This window comes from Salmo salar, chromosome 03 (assembly GCF_965601325.2).
Source record: "Salmo salar chromosome 03, fSalSal1, whole genome shotgun sequence".
Classification (NCBI taxonomy): Eukaryota; Metazoa; Chordata; class Actinopteri; order Salmoniformes; family Salmonidae; genus Salmo; species Salmo salar.
The window spans coordinates 15,408,991-15,425,771 of NC_138293.1; the positions used below are offsets into that span (position 1 = coordinate 15,408,991).

The 16,781-nt window shown below is 40.7% G+C and overlaps 1 protein-coding gene across 4 annotated transcripts in view; it reads right to left on the reverse strand.

Annotated features, from left to right (window-relative positions):
* The window catches only part of LOC106598945 (CMP-N-acetylneuraminate-beta-1,4-galactoside alpha-2,3-sialyltransferase), an 82,263-nt gene extending 66,210 nt beyond the window's left edge, over positions 1 to 16,053 (reverse strand). For 2 of the 4 annotated variants that reach the window (XM_014189977.3, XM_014189974.3), the window contains exon 1: positions 13,627 to 13,863. The gene's annotated coding sequence lies outside the window, so the exon portion shown is untranslated. Of the gene's footprint in view, positions 1 to 8,481; positions 9,467 to 13,626; positions 13,864 to 15,920 lie in introns of those variants that run through there. The other 2 variants (XM_045714530.2, XM_045714531.2) reach the window with 2 other exon arrangements.
* Between the last annotated feature and the right edge of the window lie 728 nt (positions 16,054 to 16,781).

Consider the following 16,781-nt stretch of genomic DNA (forward strand, 5'->3'; position numbering starts at 1 on the left):
AATATGAACTTTATCGAACAAAAAAATGCATGTATTGTGTAACATGATGTCCTAGGAGTATCATCTGATGAAGATTGTCAAAGATTAGTGCTGCATTTAGCTGTGTTTTGGGTATTTGTGATGCATCTAGTTGCTTTGAAAATGGCAGTGTGATTGTTTTTGGCAGGGTACTCTAACATAATCTAATGTTTTGCTTTTGCTGTAAAGCCTTTTTGAAATCGGACAACATGGTTCGATTCAGGAGAGGTGTATCTATAAAATGGTGTAAAATAGTCATATGTTTGAGAAATTGAAGTTATAGCATTTATGAGTTTTTTTATTTCGCGCGACGCGATTCCACTGGCTGTTGACTAGGGTGGGACGCAAGCGTCCCACGTTCCCAGACAGGTTAACACAGTGTCCAAAGAGGGGCCAGAAGTATACAGAATGGTGTCGTCTGCGTAGAGGTGGATCAGAGAATCACCAGCAGCAAGAGCGACATCATTGATGTATACAGAGAAGAGAGTCGGCCTGAGAATTGAACCCTGTGGCACCCCCATAGAGACTGCCAGAGGTCCGGACAACAGGCCCTCCGATTTGACACACTGAACTCTATCAGAGAAGTAGTTGGTAAACCAGGCGAGGCAATCATTTGAGAAACCAAGGCTGTCGAGTCTGCCAATAAGAATGTGGTGATTGACAGAGTCAAAAGCCTCGGCCAGGTCGATGAACACAGTAATGTCTCTTATCGATGGCGGTTAAGATAACGTTTAGGACCTTGAGCGTGGCTGAGGTGCACCCATGACCAGCTCTGAAACCAGATTGCATAGCGGAGAAGGTACGGTGAGATTCGAAATGGTCGGTAATCTGTTGGTTAACTTGGCTTTCGAAGACCTTAGAAAGACAGGGTAGGATAGATATAGGTCTGTAGCAGTTTGGGTCTGGAGTGTCACCCCCTTTGAAGAGGGGGATGACAGCTGCAGCTTTCCAATCTTTGAGAATCTCAGACGATACGAAAGAGGTTGAACAGGCTAGTAATAGGGGTTGCAACAACTTCGGCAGATAATTTTATAAAGATGGGGTCCAGATTGTCTAGCCCGGCTGATTTGTAGGGGTCCAGATTTTGCAGCTCTTTCAGAACATCAGCTATCTGGATTTGGGTGAAGGAGAAATGGTGGGGGCTTTGACGGGTTCCTGTGGAGGGTGCTGGGCAGTTGACCGGGGTAGGGGTAGAGAAATGCTTATACAATCAATTTGACTTTGGTTAAAAACAAATTTAACTTTCAGCTGAATTCACTACCCTAGTACTTTGTAAAGCAAAACATAATGCAAAATGTTTATTTCATAAACGTAATCATTTATTTGATTGGTAAATCTTTTGATAAACTGGGTAAATCAAGATGTAGTCTAGGTCTATTCACAGTGCATGCATTGAGTTGAGCTTGTTTTAGGACTTATTTTGTAGTGTTCTAGCCTGTATGGACATTGTTTTGCAAACTGTAATGAACAGTTTCAACATTTCTACATGCAGTGTTGCATTAATCAAGTGGGTTAACTTCTGTGCAGCATGAGTGGGGGCGCTAACAATGTAGCCCAGACAGCTCTAGCAATGAATGAGTAGGTGGCACAGGCACTCTGCTCTTTACTCTATAAAGGGGCTGCACTGATTGATAGTCTTAATCCTCTCAGTCACGTGAGACACATTTGACAGTAGTACTGAACGTAACAAATTCTAATGCCAAAAAGTGTATTTATTTATTGAAAAAGTACTTAAGTTTCAGTATACCGTGCAACACTAGCACAGAACCTGTGGAGACACATTATGCCTTGGATTTGTGGGATGTGACATGTAAAACTGAACCTCAATTCAAATTCCATTTCAGTGTTTTTTTTCCTCTCTTCGAACAGCTGGAGGCATGTGCTAACGGTGGTTTTAAAAACCAGGTGGAGCGAGGCAACGTGCACTGAGCTGAATTAGTGTAGAAATATGATTACATTACCTCTTCCCAGCAACCACTATAACAGAGATGGAGCAGCATAAAATGTAAAGAGCAACAGATGTTCTCCAGGGGTTAAAAGAAAAGGCATACTGTATCCTGATTCTATAGTTATGACTAGAAGATTCTATAGGACAGGACTATTCATAGCAGGATTAGGCTTCTCATATAGCAGCACCTATTCATAAAAAAAACGACTAATAACACAACTTTGTCTCTCGGTCTTGCTCATAGCATATGTTCAATAAACGGTGTAAACTGACTCAGACACCGCTTTGAGTTGTTTCTCACAGAAACAGTTGAGTCAAAACAGAACATTCCAGCCAGTGTGCACATCAGCGTTCTCTAATCAAAGTTACTCAACACAAACACACTCAATCCCCAGAAAAGCACCAGATATGACTGCTGCCACGCACAACTGATTGACACCTATGAAGAAGCTGGTCATCCCACAGTGTGTAGTCTTAGCCTAGACTTTAGTCCTGAAATGAGGACTGTGAACAAGTCTGTAAAGGAAAGACCGAGGTCTTGCCTAGGCTAGAATTTAAGCATAAAACATGTGCACATCATTTAGAGCTAAATATACAGTTGCTAGTGAAAGTCTACACACCCCCTTGGAAACTCACCACCTCTTGGAAAGCCGTTCTGGTGTGTCTGTGGCATGTGAGTATATGTCCTGCTGAAAACCTAAAACCTTATTTTTCAGAAGACTACGGCAGGGTTAGGCGGTATCCAGATTTTCATACGTCATACTGTTTATGTACCATACACAGTATTACTGGAAGTGCATACAAACACGCATACAAATCGGCGTGATAATATATTAGAATAAAAAGCTCCACAAAACATGAATTATGGTCTTTTAAATTATTTTAAATCTTAATAATAAACAGGGCTAGATCATGGAAGTAAATGCCCTTCGCTGTGCTTCAAGCATTGCGCTGTTTATGACTTCAACCTGGGTGGGTATAATTTGTGGAACGATCCAACAGGAATCTATTCCAAAAACTTCGTATATAACAAGGTTCCCAAAAAACAACGCATACAAAATTGTATAGCGGCAGAATAAGATACCGGGTAGGGAGTGGTCTATTTCATTGCGTTTTTCACTCATCACGTTTATTCCGAAAAATGTCTGTCCTCACATGTCCGTTTGCCTATGGACAAACATTAAGAATAAGCTACGTGGTGAGTTGTTGCCTATTCGGCAGCTAGTTAGCTAGGTTTGTATGCATTGCTACTTTGTATGCATTGTTGGTTGGCAACCTTTTACTTTACGTTTTTTGGAACAGATTCCTGTTGGAACGTTCCACAAATTATACCCACCCCCTCAAGCCTATCAACTCCCAAGATTAGGCTGGTGTAACCGATGTGAAATGGCTAGCTAGTTAGCCGTGTGCACGCTAATAGCGTTTCAAACGTCACTCGCTCTGAGACTTGGAGTAGTTGTTTCCCTTCCTCTGCATAGGTAACGCTGCTTCGAGGGTGGCTGTTGTCGATGTGTTCCTGGTTTGAGCCCAGGTAGGAGCGAGGAGAGGGACGGAAGCTATACTGTTACACTGGCAATACTAAAGTGCTTATAAGAACATCCAATAGTCAAAGGTATATGAAATACAAATCGTATAGAGAGAAGTAGTCCTATAATTCCTATAATAACTACAACCTAAAACTTCTTAACTGGGAATATTGAAGACTCATGTTAAAAGGAACCACTAGCTTTCATATGTTCCCATGTTCTGAGCAAGGCACTTAAACATTAGCTTTTTTACATGGCACATATTGCACTTTTACTTTCTTCTCCAACACTTTGTTTTGCATTATTTAAACCAAATTGAACATGTTTCATTATTTATTTGAGGCTAAATTGATTTTATTGATGTATTAAGTTAAAATAAGTGTTCATTCAGTATTGTTGTAATTGTCATTACAAAAAAGTTTTTTTTATTATTTTTTTATTTATTAAATAAATCGGCATCGGCTTTTTTGGTCCTCCAATAATCGGTATCGGCGTTGAAAAATCATAATCGGTCGACCTCTAATAGCAAGAGAAAATGTCAAAAGAAAAAAAAAAAGTCAAAAATATCAAAAGAATAATGTACAGAGAGATGTGTGTTAATCTTACCATCTTTTCCTAATACCAAGCCAGTGTGTCTTATTTTCAATGAAAATGTTGCTGTTTACAAAGACTTCAATCTCAGAAATCTTTTTGAATCTAAGCATGGAACTTTCAAAGTGGCCTTCCTGCCCCAGACAGAGGCCTGACACAGAAACATTGAAGCGTTAAGTGCAAGCTACACACACAGCTTTTTGGCCTGACATATTCTGTCACTTAAAATGGGTTAAATCTGCAGTTACATGGAAAACAGTCGTGGGCATGGTGGAAAAACGTGAGGCCTTTAAGAAGTTTGAGTTGTTCGATTTGGACTTTCCATCTGGAAAGCTACTTGCACTTCAGCACATCAGGGATGTGCTCAGGAGTGCCGAATCCTTGTGTGCGTTTTGGGTGGCATGCTCAGAGGAATACAGCACAATAAAGAAACTTGTATTTTGTGTGCTAACAACGTTTGGATCGACTTACACCTGCAAGTACTCATTTTCCTCTATGAACACAATATAGACTCACGACAGGAACCGGCATTCACATAAGTCAATCGAGGACTGCCTGCCCATCAAAATCACACCCATCTCACGCGTCAACTTTTCCCATTGAGTAAGTCACTTAGTAGCCTATATGACTATATTTAGTAAATACAAACATTATTGTGAGTGGGTCTCAAGCTGACAGTAATTTCTGTTTGTTTTGTCGTTAATTTGCAGGCTATCCCGATCAAGACATCGCTTTTTTCTTTAAATTATTGTTTTATGTAGGATGCTACATTTTTAGCCAGGTGCAATTGTAAATAGGCCTTAAAAAAAATCCCACTTAGTGTGTGTGTATATATATATATATATATATATATATATATATATATATATATATATATATATATATATATATATATATATATATATATTTGTTTTTTTATTATTATTGTGAAAAATGGTGTTGAGCCTCATAACTTAACTGGCTGAGGTAGGCTATTTTATATAGACCTAGGCTCGGAAGAAATGGACTCCATTTAAGCCCCCTTGTTGTTTGTAAAGTCTAATTAAAATGAAGATTGTTGAAAGGAATTACTCGACTGGTATAGTTTTTTCCCCCCCCATCTGTTGCTGTGCAAAAAAAAGTTAAAGTTAACTTTATTTTCAGCACCAGGCGCTGTTCACCTATTGATTGCGCTGCGGTTGAAGCATTACGTTTCAGCACCACAAAATGGTCCGCTGCCCCCTTTACTGGCTGACAGCATCCTGCAATCAAAATGTAACTTTTACATTATTTAGGTAGGGTAACTTCCTTCTTGGGACATAGAGAGCGAGACAAACAGACAGTCTCGCAAAAAGAAGCATTCTGGCGTTCTAACTACCCGTTATTCAAAGTGCTCTGAACAAATTAACGGAATCGTTCACAAACACTGGCACATTCTAAGATCCGATGACAGTATTGGTAATGTGATTTCGGATCCTCCCTTGGTCGTATTCTCGCGGGGCATTAATCAATAGGTAAACTCTGATTTACCACCCCAAGATATCCCTGCCCAACATCTATTTGCGCCCCTACTGGATGGAAACTACATGTGTAATGGCTGTGCTCAATGCAATGGCACTCAAACTCCCCCAAACATGGAAACAGATCCCAATCAAAGGTGTTATCACATGCTCCACTAAGGAAGTTATTTATCTTAAAACTTGTCCTTGTGGTAAAAATGTGTGGGTCAAACAAAATGCGAATTAAAAGTACGAATCTCGGAGCACCATTAGGTGCAAAAACTCGACTTACCCAGTTGCGGCCCACTTTTAGGAAGCAAACCACTCGATTTCCTCCCTACGTTATATTGGCATCGAACATGTCACCCTCCCTAGGAGAGTGGGTAACCTCGACAATTTGGTAAAACAAGAGGCTGCCTGGATCTTTAATTTAAAGACCCCTGCTCCCTTTGGTCTCAACGTAGACCTTGATCTGAAGCCATTCTTGTGATTATTGTGATTTTGCTATTCATTGTAAATGTTTGTAGGCTTATGAAGCCAAATTGTATCTATGATCGTATGCTATCCATTTGTGTTTTTTTGTATGCAATTTTAATATATGACAATTAACCAATGATCAGGCCACACCCGGCCATGATTACAGACACCTGTGTGTCCTTTGACACTATATAAACTAGTCACCCCGCAGCGTTTGTCATTATACCCTGATGAAGACAGCTTGTCTGTTGAAACGTTGGATATTAGGTTATTCGATTATTGCATCTGAGCTCCTAGAGTGTGCGGCTCTCCTTTAATTTTTCTTTGTTGAACACACTGTGTTCAACAAAGACATGAAAATGTATAATTGTTTGTGTTATTAGTTTAAGCAGACTGTCTATTGTCAGTCGCAAATAACCGCCATCGATAAGAGACATTACTGTGCAGCCGTATTCATCGACCTTGCCCAGGCTTTCGACTCTGTCAATCACCACATTCTTATTGGCAGACTCGACAGCCTTGGTTTCGCAAATGATTGCCTCGCCTGGTTTACCAACTACTTCTCTGATAGAGTTCAGTGTGTCAAATCGGAGGGCCTGTTTTCCGGACCTCTGGCAGTCTCTATGGGGGTGCCACAGGGTTCAATTCTCGGGCTGACTCGCTTCTCTGTATACATCAATGATGTCGCTCTTGCTGCTGGTGATTCTCTGATCCACCTCTACGCAGACGACACCATTCTGTATACTTCTGGCCCCTCTTTGGACACTGTTAACTAACCTCCAGACAAGCTTCAATGCCATACAACTCTCCTTCCGTGGCCTCCAACTGCTCTTGAATGCAAATAACACTAAATGCATGCTATTCAATCGATCACTGCCCGCACCTGCTTGCCTGTCCAGCATCACTACTCTTGACGTCTCTGTCTTAGAATACGTGGACAACTACCTAGGTGTCTGGTTAGACTGTAAACTCTCCTTCCAGACTCACATTAAGCATCTCCAATCCAAAATTAAATCTAGAATCGGCTTCCTGTATCGCAACAAAGCATCCTTCACTCATGCTGCCAAACATACCCTCGTAAAACTGACCATCCTACCGATCCTCAACTTCAGCGATGTCATCTATAAAATAGCCTCCAACACTCTACTCAACAAATTGGATGCAGTCTATCACAGTGCCATCCGTTTTGTCACTAAAGCCCCATACACTACCCACCACTGCGATCTGTACGCTCTCGTTGGTTGGCCCTCGCTTCATACTCGTCGCCAAACCCACTGGCTATAGGTTATTTACAAGTCTCTGCTAGGTAAAGACCCGTCTTATCTCAGCTCACTGGTCACCATAGCAGCACCCACTCGTAGCACGTGCTCCAGCAGGTATATCTCACTGGTCACCCCCAAAGCCAATTCCTCCTTCGGTCGTCTTTCCTTCCAGTTCTCTGCTGCCAATGACTGGAACGAACTGCAAAAATCTCTGAAGCTGGAGACTCGTATCTCCCTCACTAGCTTTAAGCACCAGCTGTCAGAGCAGCTCACAGATCACTGCACCTGTACATAGCCCATCTGTAAATAGCCCATCTATCTACCTCATCCCCATACTGTATTTATTTATCTATCATGCTCCTTTGCACCCAGTATCTCTACTTGCACATTCATCTTCTGCACATCTACCATTCCAGTGTTTCATTGCTATATTGTAATTAATTCGCCACCATGGCCTATTTATTGCCTTAACCTCTATGGGCTAGGCGGGACGAATTCGTCCCACCTACGTAACAGCCACCTGTATCCAGTGGCGCGATTTTTGAATCGTTTGAAATACTATTACTTCAATTTCTCAAACATATGACTATTTTACAGCTATTTAAAGACAAGACTCTCGTTTATCTAACCACACTGTCCGATTTCAAAAAGGCTTTACAACGAAAGCAAAACATTAGATTATGTCAGGAGAGTGCCCAGCCAGAAATAATCAGACACCCATTTTTCAAGCTAGCATATAATGTCACCAAAAACCCAAACCACAGCTAAATGCAGCACTAACCTTTTATGATCTTCATCAGATGACACACCTAGGACATTATGTTATACAATACATGCATGTCTGTTCAATCAAGTTCATATTTATATCAAAAAACAGCTTTTTACATTAGCATGTGACGTTCAGAAAAAGCATACCCCCTGCAAACTTCCGGGGAATTTACTAACAGTTTGCTAAATTACTCACGATAAACGTTCACAAAAAGCATAACAATTATTTTAAGAATTATAGATACATTACTCCTCTATGCACTCGATATGTCCGATTTTAAAATAGCTTTTCGGATGAAGCACATTTTGCAATATTCTAAGTACATAGCCCAGCCATCACGGCTAGCTATTTAGACACCCAGCAAGTTTAGCCTTCACCATAATCACATTTCCTATAAGAAAAATGTTCTTACCTTTCCTGTTCTTCGTCAGAATGCACTCCCAGGACTTCTACTTCAATAACAAATGTAGGTTTGGTCCAAAATAATCCATCGTTATATCCGAATAGCGGCGTTTTGTTCGTGCGTTCTAGACACTATCAGAATGGTAATCCACGGTCGTGCGCATGGCGCATGGCGTGACAAAAAATGTCTAAATATTCCATTACCGTACTTCGAAGCATGTCAACCGCTGTTTAAAACCAATTTTTATGCCATTTATCTCGTAGAAAAGCGATAATATTCCGACCGGGAATCTGCAATAAACTAAACAGCCTAATGAAAATACTCCACGGGGGGCTAATTGCGCACGCGCCTCATTCCATTGTCACCTAATGGGACACTTGAATAAGGCGATAATCTGTTTCAGCCTGAGGCTGCCTCGTCAACCTTCATGATTTTCCCGGCTTCTGAGAGCCTATTGGAGCCCTGGGAATTGTCACGTTACAGCTAAGATCCTTACTCTTCAATAAACAGATGCAAGACGCACGACTCCTTGTCAAACAGGCCACTTCCTGCATGAAACCTTGTCAGGTTTTTGCCTGCCATAGGAGTTCTGTTATACTCACAGACACCATTCAAACAGTTTTAGAAACTTTAGGGTGTTTTCTATCCAAACCTGAAGAATAATATGCATATTCTAGCTTCTGAGTTGGTGTAGGAGGCAGTTAAAAATGGGCACATATTTTTTCCAAAATTCTCAATACTGCCCCCTAGCCCAAACAGGTTAACTCACCTCATTTGCACTCACTGTATATAGACTTGTTCTCTTTTTTTCTACTGTATGTTTTGTTTATTCCATGCGTAACTCTGTTGTTGTATGTGTCGAATTGCTATGCTTTATCTTGGCTAGGTCGCAGTTGCAAGTGAGAACTTGTTCTTAACTAGCCTACCTGGTTAAATAAAGTTGAAATAAAACAATTTAAAAAATAGTGACTTCGATGAAGATCAGATCAAATGTTATGACAAATTTCTGCATAAATCCAGGTAATTCCAAAGGGTTCACATACTTTTTCTTTCCACTGTATTTAGAATGCAAGGCACACTTAACCAGCATTGTTACCACAGCATTCTGCAGCGATACGCCATCCCATCTGGTTTGCGCTTAGTGGGACTATCACTTGTTTTCCAACAGGACAATGACCCAAAACACACCTCCAGGCTATTTGACCAAGGGGAGTGCTGCGTCAGATGACCTGGCCTCCACAATCACCCGACCTCAACCAAATAGATATGGTTTGGGATGAGTTGAACCGTAGAGTAAAGGAAAAGCAGCCAACAAGTGCTCAGCATGTGTGGGAACTCCTTCAAGACTGTTTGAAAAGCATTCCCCATGAACCTGGTTGAGAGAATGCCAAGAGTGTGCAAAGCTGTAATCAAGGCAAAAGGTGGCTACTTTAAAGAATCTGTAATATAAAATATATTTTGATTTGTTGAACAATTTGTTTTGGTTACTACATGATTCTATATGTTATTTCATAGTTTTGATGTCTTAACTATTATTCTACAATGTAGAAAATAGTAAAAATAAAGAAAAACACTTGAATGAGGAGCTGTGTCCAAATTGGCACTGTATATCAATAACATTAGGTACAGCAGGAGTTTTCGTAAGACAGCTTTATAAATGTACAGCCTTATATGCTCTCGTTGACGCAAGCAACACTGAACCATGTATGAGAGCACCAGCTGTTCCAGACGACAGTGATCGCACTTGCCCCGTAGCCAATGCTAGTAAGACCTTTGAAACAGGTTAACGTTCCCAAGGTCGTGGGACCACACAGAATACCAGGACGCGTACTCAGAGCAAGGGCTGACCATCTGGCAAGTGTCTTTATTGACATTTTCAACCTCTACCTGACCCGGTCTGTAATACTAACTTGTTTCAAGTAGACCGCCAATAGTCCCCATGCCCAAGAATGCCAAGGTAACCTGCCTAAATGACTATTGCCCTGTAGCACTCAAATCTATAGCCATGAAATGCTTTGAAAGGCTGGTCATGGCTCACAACACCATCATCCCAGACACCCTGGACCAACTCCAATTCCCAACAGATCATGCAATCTCTATTGCACTCCATAATTCCCTCACCAAACCGGGTCTCCTGCTAGCGATGGAAATTAGGCTATTGACTGTTTTAACGATGCATCTTTCCTCCAATGGCCAAAGATGTAACATGCGTTTCCAGAAACACCGCGCAGAGAGAACAGTGCATCGTCGGAGCATGTGTCGATACTGAGGGGATCAAAAGAAAGGCAGCTGCTCTCTGATCAGCTTTCTCAATTAAAATCTTACCTTAACATTAGAAATATTTCACAATACTGACGACTGATCAACCATTACATTTTTATACATTGCTTGTTTGAATTAATTGCAAAGACATTGGCAACTTTGTACTTGTAGTCAACTTCGTTCTGAAGTTATCGGTGGTCACAGTGAGACAAACCATGTGATTCTATGTTAAGCGGATATCTTGCGTATAAAGTGACACGTAAGGGCAAAAAAAGCATCAAACAACGCACTTAGCTGTTCTTCGAGTGGTCTGATGCAGGCGTTAGATTATAAGCATTTTCAAGTGAATTTTATTAACTATGGTTTTGGGAAACAGCTCAGAGATTTACGATGCTCCTATGAAGGTTCTAACGATTAACTTAGCCTTAAGATGCTTTGGAAAACCAGGCCCTGAACAGTACCTATATATAGTACCTATATATAACCTGATTAAGGAAACTAGGCGTATGTCGCAAGTCACAACTTCACAGGAGAGCTGTTTGAACGTAATTATTTTTAACCAAAATGCATTTTTTGGCAGAAATGCCTTCTCTAACATGTGAACTTTCATGTGCCTTAATATCAAATTTGTATGCCATCTGTAAATATGAATAAAATTGTTAAATTACGAGCACAGTTGGTTTAGCCCCAGAAAGAGAGAGCAATCTTCCCGCTAGCCATGATTGGCTGAGATATTGAGTGGGCTGGACATGCCGAGATGGGTTTGAATTGGTCTATCACATAGCACGTGTCTTTCTATTGGAGCTGGTCAGTATGTCTAGGTAATTGTGTCAAACGCGGCTTTAAAAAAAAAAAATATTGCGTAGTAAAACTGCATAAACTTAATGTCAAGTTAAAGTGTACTTTTAGCTAGCTAACGTTAGCTCTGCTAGGGTGAGTAAAATGGTCAGAGTGAGGTGTTCTCTCATTATGTGTCTGGGAGTAGCTAGCCAATGTTAGCTTGGGTGCTTGACTGTAGTTGTGGGGTCAGAGCTTTCGGAACAACCCTACTTATTGGCCAGAGTGTCCAGTGTGCTCTCTGAACGCGAAACCACAGAGCGATAGGGCGAGTAATGTTCAGTGAGCTGTGCTCGCTCTCTTAGATGTCTGGAAGTAGCTGGCAAGTTAGTACAGAACGGTTGGATCAACCCTTAAAGAGATGGGTGGGGCTAAGGCTTAAGAGGGTGTGAATAATGCTGAATGGGTGTAGACAAAGAAGGGCTCTCCAATAGTAGTACCAAAACATTGAAAGACGGTTCTCTCAAAAGTGAGTTTATAAATTGATGAACTTTCAAAGCAGAATTACTTTCCCATTGTTTCCTAAAATGCAGTGTATGATATACAATTTTGTAGCGCTGAGTCTCTACTTTTATCCAATGTAAAAAATAAAAATGAAATTCAAATGTTGCTACATAAAACCGAATCCAGGTGGTGAGTCACATAAGAATGCTGTTCATTGACTACAGCTCAGCACTTGAGTATCATAGTCCCCTCCAAACTCATCACTAAGCTCAGGACCCTGGGACTGAACACCTCCCTGAACACCTGGATCCTGGACTTCCTTACTGGCCACCCCAAAGCTGTGAGGGTAGGCAACAACACATTTACCACGCTGACCAACTACACGTTTCATCCATGAGTGCGTGGCTGTGCACAACTCCAACATCAAGCTGGCACACACACACACACTTCTGCTACAACTGTCTATTATCTATACTGTTGCCTACAGGGCTCTAAGCTGACCCTTTTTACAAGGAGCACATGTGAAGAAGAAAAAAAATGTAGGCATACAACATTTAGGAGAACAATTACAAATATTTGGGGTATTAAAGCTAGAATAACTACATTTTTCTAGGCGCACTGGTGCTCCAAAATAAAAATTCCAGGTCGCACATCAAAATATGTAGGCGCATATGCGAGTAAAATGGTCGCACTGTATGAGAATGACAAATCTATAACACATTTCTATGTGAATTTGGTCGGGTCGCCCAAAAAGTTACATATTACAGCTTTAATACAGGGAGTAGCTACTGGGTAATGTTGATGTAATGGTTACGAGGGAGAACTACAGGGAGAGGATATTCACCCAACCTTAGATAAAGTACCTGATGATTAACGTTACTATAGTTCTTGACTGCCAGTCTAACGTCAGAGCCATAAGCAACTCGCTAGCTGCCTGGTTTGTTGGCTGGTTCGCCTTGCTAGCACGTAGGGAAAATAACGGTATTGTTTGGTCCCATAATCCCATTTCGCTATACAGAATGCAGCCGTTTTGCAATACAAACATCAATGCATATAGTAAACTTAGCTAGCTAGTTAGACAAATTTGATTTCCCTGACAGTCGAGTTATCAAGACAATTCAAAAACGTTTGTATCCACCAAAACTCACAACAAAGATAAGACGGCGGATAGCTAACTTCTTATAACTAGTTACTGTAGCTAACAGTAACAGGTTAAATTGGCACTCCTGCTAACCTGGAAATCGCGGTTGGGTTTTGTGCAGTTTCTATGCCTTAAAGATTGAACGTTAGCTAGCTATCGAAATCACCACAACCAAGGGTTAGGAACGACGAATGTAAACTGGATACACGATTGAGTAATTTACAAAAACATAGCTAGCTACCTAGGTTAGCTACTTTAGATAGCTGGCTAGAAGACGACAATGAGATGGATTGGAAACAATGCAAGATAGCGGTTGTCTAAGATAAACTGGATAACGTTAACTAGCTAGCAGACGTTACAACGTAGCTAGCCAGACAACATTCACCACAACGTCGTATAAAAACAGGACGTTCTCAAAACGTAGAGTAGGCTACAAAAAAAACATTCGTTTTAATGTTTATGGTAGTTACCTTATCGTCCCTTTTTCAGAACTGCCTCTTGTAGAAAAGGCTAGACGTAGCTAGCGCTAGTTTAAAAAACGAAAAGGTCGCAACCGTATTGCCCCTACTTTTCCGACCATCATCATGAGAACTGCTAGCTGAAGATGTTCGAGAATCACCCTCCCATATTGCTCGCGCCCCTTCTCTTCTCTCCAAGCAACTCTGACTCAATGGTAGGTCTGTCACATGGTTATGTTGCGTTTGCGATTATCTCCAGTACTTCAATTGAGTTGAATGCTTGAATGCACCTTTTCATTTGTTCAAACCTTCACGTGGCACTCTCCCAGTCAGCTTTTACATTATATTCGGCCGTTGCGTGTGCAATGTTTGCAGTTTGCCTTTATGTACCCGATGGTAGCATCAAAATCCTTTCATTGTCCCCATCGTCCTTTCAACGTTTTAGCTATCTAACTGGATGGTTCACGTGGAACAATAGAGATTTAATGTATTTGTTGCATTGTAGCCTACACTATCTATAGCTTTTGCTTGACATGCACATATTTTGTTACCATACAAAATGTCAATTATAAACAGGTCTGTTCTGGCAGTTGTTAAATACACCATTATTTGCCATTAGAAATGTATGGCAATGTATTGCCTTTTTAAATCGACCCTCAACTACAGAGAGGGTAGGCCTATGATTTGAGAGATGGCCTAGTTGATTCAAAAATGTCTCTGTGCTTTCACATTGTGGTTTCCTGCTCACACAACTTACTTCTTGAGATAGACTTCAGAAATTCTCATGTCAAAACCTTTTAGAGAAATACCAATGGACATAGATCTATGCGTTACTGTAGCTAAGGGCCACAGCATAGGCTATTTGACCAAATGTTGCTGCTGGCACAGATTGTTGGAGCTCAGGATATCTATACTCTCACCTGCTCGGATTACACTCCTAATTCAGTTATCCTCTGAGCAGCCAAGTGATGTATGTGACATTTATAGGCCCATCCTATATTGGGCTCAGGGCCAGGATGAAAAAGGCATCTGCTCTGCCCTATGATGTATAGTAATATCACACACTGATCTATTAATATTGAATCAGTCAAGAAACACAATCTGGACATCCAATGTTTTCCATCAGGGCCAGCCAGATTAGTGAGAGGATATAGGCACTTGTGTCCAACAACATGTTAACATATCAGAGCTGCCCTCATGAGAGTGTTCTCTGTTGGCAGGCAGATAATGCCCTCTACTACTGCTCAGTTACCTCAGCATCATCCATTAAACATCCATCTCCATCCATAGAACATGAAATATTTGCTGAACAGGGCTTACACAAAATTGCCCCAATTGAAGGTGGTTTGCAACAAGTTTACTATAAGATCACCTGACTGTTAATGTTCATTGAGAATGCGCTACATGTAGTCTCCATTATACATGTACAATAGTTAATTTCCTTGCTAAAATTACATTTCAAAAATCTCTCTTCAAAATGGCCCTAGATGTGACCACAGGGCAAGCATCGAGATGGCCGATTGCAGTTAATTTAAATGTGAGCGGGTTCAGCTTAATTTATAAGCAGCCATATGCAAGCCACTGTATAATATAACTATACAATTAATCCTAGAAGGAATGTATGCTTTGGCAACATTCATGACTCATGCTCATGCTCCGTAACCCTACTTTTCATCACATGATCTTGGGAGAGCATCATCATCTTCAATGTATTTTTTTACTCTCAAAATAGGCTTTCTTTTTAGGCTGGCCTGTAATAGTGACATATTGTCGTCCTGAGTGGTGGATCCCTGTCTCTTGACAAGAGAGATTTATCTGACAGCATAGTCACACAGATTACATGCTTCAGTATAAGCCACTCCAGAGGCTTAAAAGCGTGAGGGGATCATTCGGTTTACTTTCTTTCCACTTTAAAGTTGAACGGTAAGTTCAATCTCATGTGTTACTATTATTAGTTGCGTAGGTTTACTTTTATGTAATCCTCAATGCTGTGGCTTAGAAAGTTGTCTATGGCTTCTAGCTGTCCCTCCCTGTATTTCAGGCTTAACAAATGCCCTGTGGTTTCACACCCAAATTATGCTACTAACTACTATTGGTATTTACTAACGTCCTTTAGCAATGGTTTACTGCAACAAATTCTTTACTTTTCCTCCCACTTCAAAAAATGACATGACATAACTTACACCCCCCCCAAGACAACAACACAGATCTTGCCTCCTTTAAAATGTAGAACGGCAACTTAGTAGTTTAAAATGTAGAAATGACAGTGGACCATCAGTCTAAAATAAATGTGGATCTAATCTTACCTTTTTATCTTTTTTTCAGATAAAACATGTAGTAGGTGCACATATCCAGCAGCAACACTTGTACAGCACCACCAACTCACAGCCATCTAGTTAGTAGACCTCTTGGAAGATGATCAGAGACTGTATAAAAAAAGCTGTGTGTTTTCTCCCAAAGCTGAGTGAACAAAAAGCTTTTTCTCTCTAGCCGCTGTCTCTTGACATTTGGGCCAAGTTCTCTCAGCATGATAGACATTTGTCCCAGGGCTTTCATGGGGTTTGAGAGTGCCTTCTTTAATTGCATAATGCCCCCTTATGTTTCCTACGATCAACATCTCAGAAGATGTAAGATTCTTTTATGAAAGCTGTTACATCATTTAGAGATTAAATTGAGATCTTTGAACTATGATCTTTGAACCTACAACCATCTGTTGACAAGCTATACTCTCTACACAACAGACTCCCTAAAAGAGATTCTCCAATATTTTTGTATACTTTTTAGCCAGTAGTTCTGCAAGTAGCACTCACAAGCCAAAATTGGCCCCTGAAAATTGAGTACTATGTCACATGCGTGCAGATATGTATAGCACGTCATTGCTCTCTGTCTTGCTCTGCTGTGTGTGCATTTTACTAGCTGTCACTCAAATGGCAAGGGCTAGAACTCACATTTCTACAAGGCTGGGCCACTTGGAGGGAAATGATGGGAATATGGAGCAGCACAGCTTCCATTTTGTGGCTAATTGAGTTAAAACAGTAATTCTGCTCATAGATTATGCATGTATGAACTACACACTGACACATCCAGCACAAAGCGGGAGGTTAAAAAAATACTTTGTATATTTTACTTTATAAGGACTGAATGCTAAGGCTACCAAGCTTGCTAGG